General features: G+C 40.9%; 2 pseudogenes; one reads left to right on the top strand and one right to left on the bottom strand.

The window, feature by feature from the left end:
• Positions 1-1,523: 1,523 nt before the first annotated feature.
• LOC133231541 (endogenous retrovirus group K member 6 Gag polyprotein-like) lies at positions 1,524-3,504 on the bottom strand (annotated as a pseudogene).
• Positions 3,505-10,959: 7,455 nt separating this feature from the next.
• LOC133233033 (olfactory receptor 4C13-like) lies at positions 10,960-12,119 on the top strand (annotated as a pseudogene).
• Positions 12,120-12,458: the final 339 nt, after the last annotated feature.

Raw genomic sequence — 12,458 nt, 5'->3', positions numbered from 1 at the left:
TATGTTATAAACCATAGCAGTTCCATCTCGACACAGTTTCCATGGTGCAGCAGTGACTCTTCCCCTTGTTCCAAAGTCGCAGAAAGGAATAGCTAAAGGACCAGTTCCATTACGACGTTGAAGAATTTTAGATTTTTTTGTTACTCCAGGAATATATAGGCTCCAACCATTGTCATAATCAGCATATCCTGACTCTCCAACAAAAAGAATCTTGTTGAATTAAAATATCTAGACAGACAAATAGGTAAATGATCAAACACTCCATGATAAGAGAAATTAACTTGATTAGGAATAATATGTTTATCTGAAAATCCACCCAAAACCACAGTATCATTAGTGTATATGGGAATGGACCATCCCTCCCAGCCCACCGGTTGGAGAAGGGGAGGGTCGGGGAAATAATGCTTACTGGGGAAATGCTTCCCAGTAAGCATTTGAATATTCTTCAGAGTGTGCAGTATTAATCTGATTTAAGATAATTAATAAGGTTATCAGGAAGCTTAAAGGCAATATCGGATCGCCCTGCACAGCAACACGATTTTGTGCCTCTCGCATCAATGTCTGAAGTTGTTGCCGAGATGGTAATTTATCATGTTCTTGAATCGTCAGTCTTTTCATCTGGTTTACTAGCGATCATCTCCGCCGTGCATACCAACCTTTTTGGCAGCCAGCGCGGCGCTTCGGCATCCTGTGGGAAAACACAAACATGCCCTCGTCCCCAAATTATTACTGGATCTGGTCCATACCATTTTCCGACAAGTGGGTCTTTCCAAAAGACTTTAGGTCTTATTGTTTGCACATCTAAATTCTAAAATCGTTGTGCTGCTGAACAGCCACGTATATCCAATTGTAAAAAAAAATTTGAACAAATAAAGCATTGGTTTAGAGAGTTGGAGGGGGTATTGAGATACAGTTCCCCCTTTTTTAGTTTTTGTAATTGATGTTTGAGAGTTTGATGTGTCCGTTCAATAATTTTTTGACCTTGAGGATTATAAGGGATACCTGTTTTATGTGAGATAGACAACTGTGTACAAAATAGTTGAAGATTTTTTCCAGTGTATCCTGGACCATTGTCTGTTTTTATGGTCTTAGGGGTTCCCATAACAGCAAAACATTTAATGCAATGAGCTATACAATGTTTGCTAGCTACTCTGGATTGTAAAGAGGCATGTAAAAAGCCAGAGAAGGTGTCAGTAGTAACATGAACAAATTTTTGTTTACCAAATTCAGGAATATAGGTAACATCCATTTGCCATATGTCATTTGGCAACAATCCTCGGGGATTAACTCCATAATGGGGGACACTAAAAAACTGAGGGCATGTTTGACACTGCTTAACAATCTGTCTGGCAGCTTCTCAAGTAATGTCAAATTGAAGTCTCAAGCTATTGCTGTTTTGATGGTGTAAGCTGTGAGAAGTTTTTGCCATTTGTTCTAAGGAAGGAAATATCATACGTGTAGCTTCATCAGCCAAAGCATTGTCTCGTGCTAAAGGTCCAGGAAGTCCAGAGTGAGCACGAATATGACCAAAATAGCATTTATTAACTCTGGGGCAAATTAAATGTTGTATATCACGAAAAAGAGTTTGGATAGTAGAATTCAGGGTACCAATAAATGGAACAGTCTCAATAGTCTTTAAGGCTCTTATGATATATTGACCGTCAGAATATAAATTAAATGGAGCAGAGATTTGTAATAGAGCCTGAAAAATGGCAAATAGTTTTACTTCTTGAGCAGACTTATAATTAGTACGCCAGGTGGCAATATTGTCCTGTATAATCAAACTAGCTATTCTATTAGAAGAGCCATCAGTAAATACAGTTAGGGCATCGGCAAGGGGCTGAGAAACAACGATTTTTGGAAAGAGCAATTGGTGATAGTGAGCAAATTGCAAAATTTTATCCCTTATCCCGCTTTTGTTGCTGATACAGTACTTCTTTGACTGTCTTTCCTTGTAATGCCACGGCCAAAGTTATGCCTTGAACGTACGAAGGGCCGATATCAGCACAAATCCGTACATAATCGGATAAGCCTCCCTTTTTTCTGTAAGGTCTCAGGGCAGCTTGACAAGCTGAATTGGCATTCTCATAAGCAAGCTGTTTAGCCAACATCATTCCTGCCTGCTCATCCCCTATCATTTTACTAATTGCCTCAAGCAGGCGGGCAACAAAATCCTGATATGGTTCATCTGGCCCCTGGTGAATTTTAGATAAATCTTCAGTCTTTTTATCAGAATTTGGAAGTTTTTTCCATGCTCGTAGAGCCGCAGCACTAATCTGAGGGTAGGCTTCAGGCAAATAATTAAGTTGATTATTAGTGTCTGGATAATCCCTCTCTCCCACCATCATTTCATAAGTGGTGTTCAGTCCCTGTCGCCTATTGATATCAGCTGTGATCCCACACTGCTCAGCAAACTCAGATTTCCATAGTAAATAATATCCTCCAGATAAGCAAGACCAAGCAACCTGTTTCCAATCATTAGGTGGCAGATTTTGATTTCCTAAAGCCTCTATAATAGCCTGAGTAAACGGCGCAGTCAGGCCGTATTGTGCACAAGCCATTTTTAACTCTTTTAGTTGTTTAAAGGGTAGCGGTTTATAATACCTCTGTTGTTGAGCATTTTCAAATATTGGATAGATTCTTGAAAACCCAGGAATATGTTCTCCTTCTTCATTAGCTCGCTTAATCGCTTGTTGAAGAGGAGATAATAATCTCTCATTTCTAATTTTTATGTTCTCACTGGGATATAGAAGCAGGGATAGATATAAGCTCTCGCGGTTCTACGAAAGGCGGAGTTGGATCGAGCCCAGCAAGAATCGAGGGAGGATATGCTGGAGGCGCAGGCTGGCTGGAGTGGGAGTCTCCCTGTGCTTCCTTTTTTACTGTTATAACAATTTTCTGAATTAAATTATCCAGCTATTCTTTGGAAAGCCCTGAATTTTTTTTTTTTTTTTGCCCTGAATACTTTAATTCCCCTTTTCCTGAGGGGGATTACATGCTAACCATCATCTCCCAAGGCATATCCTCTCTATGGTACTGAGCCACTTGTTCATTTAACTCTTCCTGTTCATCAGAGCTTAACACATCATTATTTCCTCCAGCCTTACAAGCTGCTCCCTCAGGCAGGGCATAAAGCGGCTCGGGGGGGAGGGGGCAGGGGGCGGCAGGCTCTGCAACTTCAGGTTCTGTGGAATCCCAAAGGGCCGTTTGAATCTTATGTCTCTCATGTTTAGGATCCAGACAGTCTCTTATGAGAGTCCACAAAGAGAAAGCATCCACAGGGACACAATTGGGACCATGTAAGGAATAATATGTCTGCAATTGTTTTCCTACTTTCTTCCAAGTTTCCAGACTAACTGTTCCTTCCTCTGAAAACCAGGGATAAACTTCTTCTATAAAAAGTAAAAACTTCTCTAGCTGTAACTTATTTACATGAATTTACCTACATTTTAACATAGTTTTCAACATATGTACAAATAACTGGGGGCTATTGCCTTGTCCCATGATTTATTACTCTTGACAATAACACTCCCTGCCCTTTACTTCAAATAATTAGGAATTCCTTGTTACTTAACTTCAATCTTGGTGGGCAGTGGCCATCGTCGCGCTCCGATTCCCAAGTCCCTGTTCGGGCGCCACCTGCCGGTGCCAGCCGGCAAAGTTGATCAGGTCCCGAGAACGTGCACCGCGCGGCTGAGAAAGAAAACTACAGTAAAAGAATTCTACAACAAAGATGGGGTTGAGAGGTTCAGACACGTCTCCATGAAGGGATGCAGTCTGACCACGACTTTATTCAGTATCTTATATTTATACAGGAGAGCGTGAGAAAGACAAGACAGTATTTTTCTTGGTTGACCTATACATCTTACAAAAAGTCACAAGAAATCTAGAGAGCATGGGAATGGCACCGTGTTATTATTTCTTACACCAGATAACATTTCTCTGTGCGTGAGAAGTTTGTCCAGAACTCCAGGTGTCTGCAGTAAATAATCGCCTAATCTCTGGGGTGGCGGGACAGAGAGCTATGTTTTCAAGCAAACCCTCAAGGACTGAGGCAGCTCCCAGAGCTGTGTCCTTTAGATAAAGGACCCCGTTCTCATGGGCAGCTCCCTGCAGGTAAGTTTTTCAATAGTTCTGTTGCTTAGTAAAGATTGTTGTTTTCCATATATAGTAATTGTTATATTTTAATACTTTTTGAATACAGTAGTAAATACATTCAGCACCTTCTTCAAAAGATATCATAAACCTAATTTAACAGAAGAAAATACTAGTCTCACTGAGATTAAGAAACTTGTTAAGACCCTTTTCTCTAACCCCAGATATACTTATTTTTAATAATTAAGACTACTCATGAGTATGAAAACAAAACTTAAACACATTTCACACACAAAAAGATATCAGATGATATGAAGCATTACTTTTTTAGTTCAAACATGCATATGAAGAACTTCCTGGGAGTAAATGCTAAACATAATATGGATCTCTGTGACTTCTTTAAAAGTAAAATTGGAGATGATTCTTCCTCAGTCTATTGTATGGTCAACTGTTTAGATGCATCATTGCCAAAAATATCAATTCTTCCTAATCTTGAGTGCATAAATATCCATACAAGTGAGGAAGGTCCTCTGTGTATCTCCAACAGTGTGGTGTATACATTTATACATTTCTTCAATCAGTTCTCATGATAGCCTGTGATGTGAGGTAGATTATACTTCTCACTTGATATTGAAAAACAAAAATATAAGATGCCAAGATTCACCTCAGATCAACAAGGAGCAAGTGGGAAAAGGTAAGATTCTAATCTGGATCTTCTGATTCCCAAATCAATATGCTCTCCCAATGGGATTGTCATTTTCAACATCATTTGCAACATTTTGCAGAAGAGTGTGGGTTCATGCTTTATAGGGATATTTTTGATGGAGGAAGTGTAAGTAGGGAAGAGAAAAAAAAATGTACCTTTAATGAAAGCAGTACCATATAGTTATTAATACTGGGGGATTTCAGTAAATTATACTGTGTGTGTACATCTCTGATCTTTGTATAGGTTGTCTCTGAAGTAGGGTAAAGATAAATATGACTATATTGGTTCTATTGTTAAAAGTTTACTAATTGTTTATTGTAATAATATTATAAGTTATGGTTTAAGAATTTGGAAAAAAAAGTGTAATTTAAACTAATCTTAACTCTGTCCTTTGTAGCTGTCTGAGTTTTGATAGAATTCTTAACTTCTCTAAACTTCTACATCCTAATGTGGAGGAAACCAGAATTGAAAGAGACACGTGTACCCCAGTGTTCATCGCAGCACTGTTTATAATAGCCAGGACATGGAAGCAACCTAAATGTCCATCAGCAGATGAATGGATAAGAAAGCTATGGGACATATACACAATGGAGTATTACTCAGCCATTAAAAACAATACATTTGAATCAGTTCTAATGAGGTGGATGAAACTGGAGCCTATTATACAGAGTGAAGTAAGCCAGAAAGAAAAACACCAATACAGTATACTAACGCATATATACGGAATTTAGAAAGATGGTAACGATAGGCCTATATGCGAGACAGCAAAAGACACAGATGTATAGAACAGTCTTTTGGACTCTGTGGGAGAGGGAGAGGGTGGGATGATTTGGGAGAATGACATTGAAACATTCAGAATATCATATAAGAAATGAGTCGCAGGTCCAGGTTTGATGCAGGATACAGGATGCTTGGGGCTGGTACACTGGGATGACTCAGAGGGATGGTATGGGGAGGGAAGTGGAAGGGGGTTTCAGGATGGGGAACACGTGTACACCCATGGCAGATTCATGTTGATGTATGGCAAAACAAATACAATATTGTTAAGTAATAACCTCCAATCAAAATAAATAAATTTAAATTTTTTAAAAAAGAAAATTAATAATAGTAGTAAACACAAGTTTTTAATGAAGTTTAGCTAATGAAATATCTTCAGTTCTGTTCAGTTGCTCAGTTGTGTCTGACTCTTTGTGACTCCATGGACTGCAGCACGCCAGGTCTCCCTGTCCAGCACCAACTCCAGGAGTTTACTCAAACTCATGTTCATTGAGTCGGTGATGCCATCTAACCATCTCATCCTCTGTCATCCCCTTCTCCTCTAGCCTTCAATCTTTCCCAGCAACAGGGTCTTTTCAAATGAGTCAGCTCTTTGCATCAGGTGGCCAAAGTATTGGATGGCCTCTTCAGTTCAGTTCAGTCGCTCAGTCGTATCCGACTCTTTGTGACCCAGTGAATCACAGCATGCCAGGCCCCCTGTCCATCACTGACTCCCGCAGTTCATTCAGACTCACGTCCATCGAGTCAGTGATGCCATCCAGCCATCTCACCCTCTGTCGTCCCCTTCTCCTACTGCCCCCAATCCCTCTCAGTATCAGAGTCTTTTCCAATGAGTCAACTCTTCGCATGAGGTGGCCAAAGTACTGGAGTTTCAGCTTTAGCATCATTCCTTCCAAAGAAATCCGAGGACTGATCTCCTGCAGAATGGACTGGTTGGATCTCCTTGCAGTCCAAGGGACTTTTAAGAGTCTTCTCCAACACCACAGTTCAAAAGCATCAATTCTTCTGCGCTCAGCCTCCTTCACAGTCCAACTATCACCTCCATACATGACCACAGGAAAAACCATAGCCTTGACTAGACGGACTTTGTTGGTAAAGTAATGTCTCTGCTTTTCAATATGCTATCTAGGTTGGTCATAATTTTTCTTCCAAGGATCAAGCATCATTTAATTTCATGGCTGCAGTCCCCATCTGCAGTGATTTCGGAGCCCCCCAAAATAAAGTCTGACACTGTTTCCACTGTTTCCCCATCTATTTCCCATGAAGTGATGGGACCGGATGCCACGATCTTCATTTTCTGAATGTTGAGCTTAAAGCCAACTTTTTTACCCTCCACTTTCACGTTCATCAAGAGGCTTTTTAGTTCCTCTTCACTTTCTGCCATAAGGGTGGTGTCATCTGCATATCTGAGGTTATTGATATTTCCCCTGGCAATCTTGATTCCAGATCGTGCTTCTTCCAGCCCAGCGTTTCTCATGATGTACTCTGCATATAAGTTAAATAAGAAGTGTTACAATATACAGCCTTGATGTACTCTTTTTCTTATTTGGAACCAGTCTGTTGTTCCATGTCCAGTTTTAACTGTTGTTTCCTGTCCTGCATACAGATTTCTCAAAAGACAGGTCAGGTGCTCTAGTATGCCCATCTCTTTCAGAATTTTCAACAGTTTTTTGTGATCCACACAGTCAAAGGCTTTGGCATAGAAAATAAAGCAGAAATAGATGTTTTTCTGGGACTCTCTTGCTTTTTCCATGATCCAGCAGATGTTGGCAATTTGATCTCTGCTTCCTCTGCCTTTTCTAAAACCAGCTTGAACATCAGGAAATTCATGATTCATGTATTGCTGAAGCCTGGCTTGGAGAATTTTGAGCATTACTTTACTAGCATGTGAGATGAGTGCAATTGTGCGGTAGTTTGAGCATTCTTTGGCATTGCCTTTCTTTGGGATTGAAATGAAAACTGACCTTTTCCAGTCCTGTGGCCACTGCTGACTTTTCCAAATGTCCTGGCATATTGAATGCAGCACTTTCACAGCATCATCTTTCAGGATTTGAAACAGCTCAAGTGGAATTCCATCACCTCCACTAGCTTTGTTCTTAGTGATGCTTTCTAAGGCCCACTTGACTTCACATTCCAGGAAGTCTGGCTCTAGGTCAGTGATCACATCATCATGATTATTTTGGTCATGAAGATCTTTTTGTACAGTTCTTCTGTGTATTCTTGCCACCTCTTCTTAATATCTTCTGCTTCTGTTAGGTTCATACCATTTCTGTCCTTTATCGAGCCCATCTTTGCATGAAATGTTCCCTTGGTATCTCTAATCTTCTTGAAGAGATCTCTAGTCTTTCCATTCTGTTGTTTTTCTCTATTTCTTTGCATTGATCGCTGAGGAAGGCTATCTTATCTATTCTTGCTATTCTTTGGAACTCTGCATTCAGATGCTTATATCTTTCCTTTTCTCCTTTGCTTTTCACTTCTCTTCTTTTCACAGCTATTTGTAAGGTCTCCCCAGACAGCCATTTTGCTTTTTTGCATTTCTTTTCCTTGGGGATCGTCTTGATCCCTGTCTCCTGTACAATGTCAAGAACCTCCATCCATAGTTCATCTGGCACTCTATCTATCAGATCTAGGCCCTTAAATCTATTTCTCACTTCCACTGTATAATCATAAGGGATTTGATTTAGGTCCTACCTGAATGGTCTAGTGGTTTTCCCTACTTTCTTCAATTTAAGTCTGAATTTGGCAATAAGGAGCTCATGATCTGAGCCACAGTCAGCTTCTGGTCTTGTTTTTTGCTGACTGTATAGAGTTTCTCCATCTTTGGCTGCAAAGAACGTAATCAATCTGATTTTGGTGTTGACCATCTGGTGATGTCCTTGTTTAGAGTCTTCTCTTGTGTTGTTGGAAGAGGATGTTTGCTACGACCAGTGCATTCTCTTGGCAAAACTCTATTAGTCTTTGCCCTGCTTCATTCTGTATTCCAAGGCCACATTTGCCTGTTACTCCATGTGTTTCTTGACTTCCTACTTTTGTGTTCCAGTCCCTTATAATGAAAAGGACATCTTTTTTGTATATTAGTTCTAAAAGGTCTTGTAGGTCTTCATAGAACTGTTCAACTTCAGCTTCTTCAGCATTACTGGTTGGGGCATAGACTTGGATTACTGTGATATTGAATGGTTTGCCTTGGAAACGAACAGAGGTCATTCTGTAGTTTTTGAGACTGCATCCAAGTACTGCATTATGGACTCTTTTGTTGACTATGATGGTTACTCCATTTCTTCTGAGGATTTCCTGTCCACAATAGTAGATAAATTGGTCGTCTGAATTAAATTCACCCATTCCAGTCCATTTGAGTTCACTGATTCCTAGAATGTCGACATTCACTTTTGCCATCTCCAGTTTGACCACTGCCAATTTGCCTTGATTCATGGACCTGACATTCCAGGTTCCTATGCAATATTGCTCTTTGAAGCATTGGACCTTGCTTCTATCACCACTCACATCCACAGCTGGGTATTGTTTTTGCGTTGGCTCCATCCATTCATTCTTTCTGGAGTTATTTCTCCACTGATCTCCAGTAGCATACTGGGCGCGTACTGACCTGGGGAGTTCCTCCTTCAATATCCTATCATTTTGCCTTTTCATACTGTTCATGGAGTTCTCAAGCTAAGAATACTGAAGTGGTTTGCCATTCACTTCTCCAGTAGACCACATTCTGTCAGATCTCTCCACCATGACCCACCCATCTTGGGTGACCCCACGGGCATGGCTTAGTTTCATTGTGTTAGACAAGGCTGTGGTCCTAGTGTTATTAGATTGACTAGTTTCCTGTGAGTATGGTTTCAGTGTGTCTGCCCTCTGATGCCCTCTTGCAACACCTACCATCTTACTTGGGTTTCTCTTACCCTGGGCGTGGGGTATCTCTTCATGGCTGCTCCAGCAAAGTTTAGCCACTGCTCCTTACCTTGGATGAGGGGTATCTCCTCAGCGCCACCCTTCCTGACCTTCAATGTGGGATAGCTCCTCTAGGCCCTCTTGTGCCCACACAGCCACTGTTCCTTGGACGTGGGTTTGGTCCTCTTGGCTGCCGCCCCTGGCCTCGGGCTTGGGGGTGTGGGGCAGCTCTTCCCTGCCGCCGCCCCTGGACTCAGACGTGGGTTAGCTCCTCTCCACCATCACCCCTGACCTCGGACATGGGGTAGCTCCTCTCAGCTGCCACCCCTGACCTCCGACTTGGGCAGCTCTTCTCGGCCGTTCCTGTGCCGTCGCAGCCTGGCACTCTCAACCGCTGCCCCTGACCTCGGCGGACATGGGGTAATTCCTCTTGGCTGCTGCCTTTCGGGCACTGGGTCCTCCGGGCTTCTGCCCCTGACTTCGGATGTGGGGTAGCTCCTCTCAGCTGTGCTTAGTGCCTCTTAGAGCACAGTAAATGATCAGCAAGTTTTAGCTAATATTATTATTACTACTATATTTTTACTATTATATACTAAGATTGTTTCTCATCTGCTATATGAAAGAAATATACATAGACTGTAATAATGCTGTGAATATAGCATATTATCATTAAAGTATATTTATCAATTATTTTAAAGTCATTGTATTTAGAAAACATGTTTATTTTATTGGTCTTCCCCAGTGTCTCAGCTAGTAAAGAGTCCGCCTGCAGTGTGGGAGACCTGGGTTCAATCCTTGGGTTGAGAAGATGCCCTGGAGGTGGGAACGGCTACCCACTGCAGCATTCTGGCACAGTAGCTTCTTTACCTTTTCATTACTTTTCTATTCCCAAAGCTCTGTTACACTTTATGTGAACTATTATAAAGAGTATGATACTAATGTTTTTTCTGTCTTCCCTCCCCTTACTAAACCTCATCCCACTTCATACACATCAGAAAAAGATCATTTTTGGAATTAAATCCAACACACCCTCTCTCTCACATCCCTCTTCATCCTTACTCTCACATTTTCATTTAACTTACATGGTTTCTAATTTCCTAAGAATAGAGGAAAAATCCCTTGATTTTGCATTCGTAGCTCTTACATCCATATTCTACCTTTCATCTCTGGTTTGGCTGCCACTGTATGTGAGATCTATTGATTCATATTGGGCTTGCATCATCTCACATGAATATATGTGCACAGAAAATCTCCTGCCTATGTGTTCACAGAGTCCCTCATGTCTCTAACTAAGCATTCTCTCTCCCCAGGGGTGTATACGAGTTACCTTTAAGAGATCAGAAACATTTTTCCTATATCAAAAAAATAACTTAAAAACTCAGAACTCCATAGAATCTGTGCATTTATTTTTTATTCCATGGAGAGGCTCAATGAACTCAAGGTTAAGGTGCTTAAAAGTAACTTTTTTTTTTTTTTCAGGTAACATAATGAACCATAATACAAAATACATGGAGAATAGGAACAATGTGACAGACTGTTCTCTTGGGGCTCACACAGAATCCAGAGTTGCAGAAGATCATATTTTGTTTGCAGAACAATCATAGTTTTTGTTTGCAGAACATACATAGTTTGCAGAAGATCATGTTTTTGGTCGTCTACATCATCTCTGTGGCAGAAAATTTGTTCATCATGGTCACCATTATAGTCAGTCCATTACTGGGTTCCCCCATGTACTTTTTTCTGGCCTATCTCTCTCTTATTGATGCTTGCTACGCCTCTGTGAATACCCCTAAACTGATTGTTGATTCCCTCTGTGAAAGGAAGACCATCCTGTTCAATGGATGCATGACCCAAATCTTTGGGGAACATTTCTTGGGAAGTGCTGAGGCCATCCTGCTCACTGTGATAGCTTGTGACCACTATGTAGCTATCTGCAAGCCCTTGCACTACACAAGCATCATGAAATGGAGGGTGTGTTGGCTGCTAATTGGAGTGGCATGGGTGGGAGGCTTTCTTCATGGAATCATATAGATCTTCTTCATCTTCAGATTATCCTTCTGTGCCCCTCATGTCATAGACCATTTTTTGTGTGATCTGAAAAGTGAAATTGAAGTCACTCAGTCATGTCCGACACTTTGCGACCCCATGGACAGTAAGCTACCAGGCTCGCAGTCCACAGGATTTTCCAGACAAGAACAGTGGAGTGGGCTGCCATTTCCTTATAAACCTCGCCTGCACTGATACTCACACTATAGGATTATTTGCTGTTGCCAACAGTGGTTTCATCTGTCTACTAAACTTTATCCTCTTAATGAGCTCTTATGTGGTCATTCTGCGTTCCCTAAGGAACCACAGTTTGGCAGCAAGGCGCAAGGCCGTTTCCACTTGTGTCTCCCACATCACAGTTGTCACCATGCTCCTTGTGCCCTGCATTTTTGTATATCTAAGACCAACAGTTTCTTTACCATTTGATAAAGCAGTGGTTATATTATACACTACGATAACTTCCATGTTAAATCCCTTCATCTATACCTTAAGAAATGCCCAGATGAAAAGTGTCATTAAGAATTTGTGTAATAGAAAAGCTATTTCGGGTCATAAGAGTTACATGGAGACCAGCATTTATTCTCCTGGTGCAAATTTCTGAAGGACATTTTTGATTCTTTCAGCAAAGAAGACCTTTGGCATAAGGGGGAAAAATAGCCACTACAAATCATAGATTCTGAAATGGGGAAAGAAAATGGTTCATGAAATGTAAGACAAACTGGCAGGAGATTACTTTTTCATGTTTGGAACCTTCTACAAAGTTGAGACTTAGTTTTTCTAGCTTTATCTATCTATATGCCTTAATAAATTCATTCTAATGCAAGTCAGGAAGCAACAGTTAGAACTGGACATGGAACAACAGACTGGTTCCAAATACGAAAAGGAGTATGTCAAGGATGTATATTGTCACCCTGCTTATTTAACTTATATACAGAGTACA

Source organism: Bos javanicus, chromosome 19 (assembly GCF_032452875.1).
Source record: "Bos javanicus breed banteng chromosome 19, ARS-OSU_banteng_1.0, whole genome shotgun sequence".
NCBI lineage: Eukaryota > Metazoa > Chordata > Mammalia > Artiodactyla > Bovidae > Bos > Bos javanicus.
This window is presented reverse-complemented; position numbering and strand designations above follow the sequence as displayed.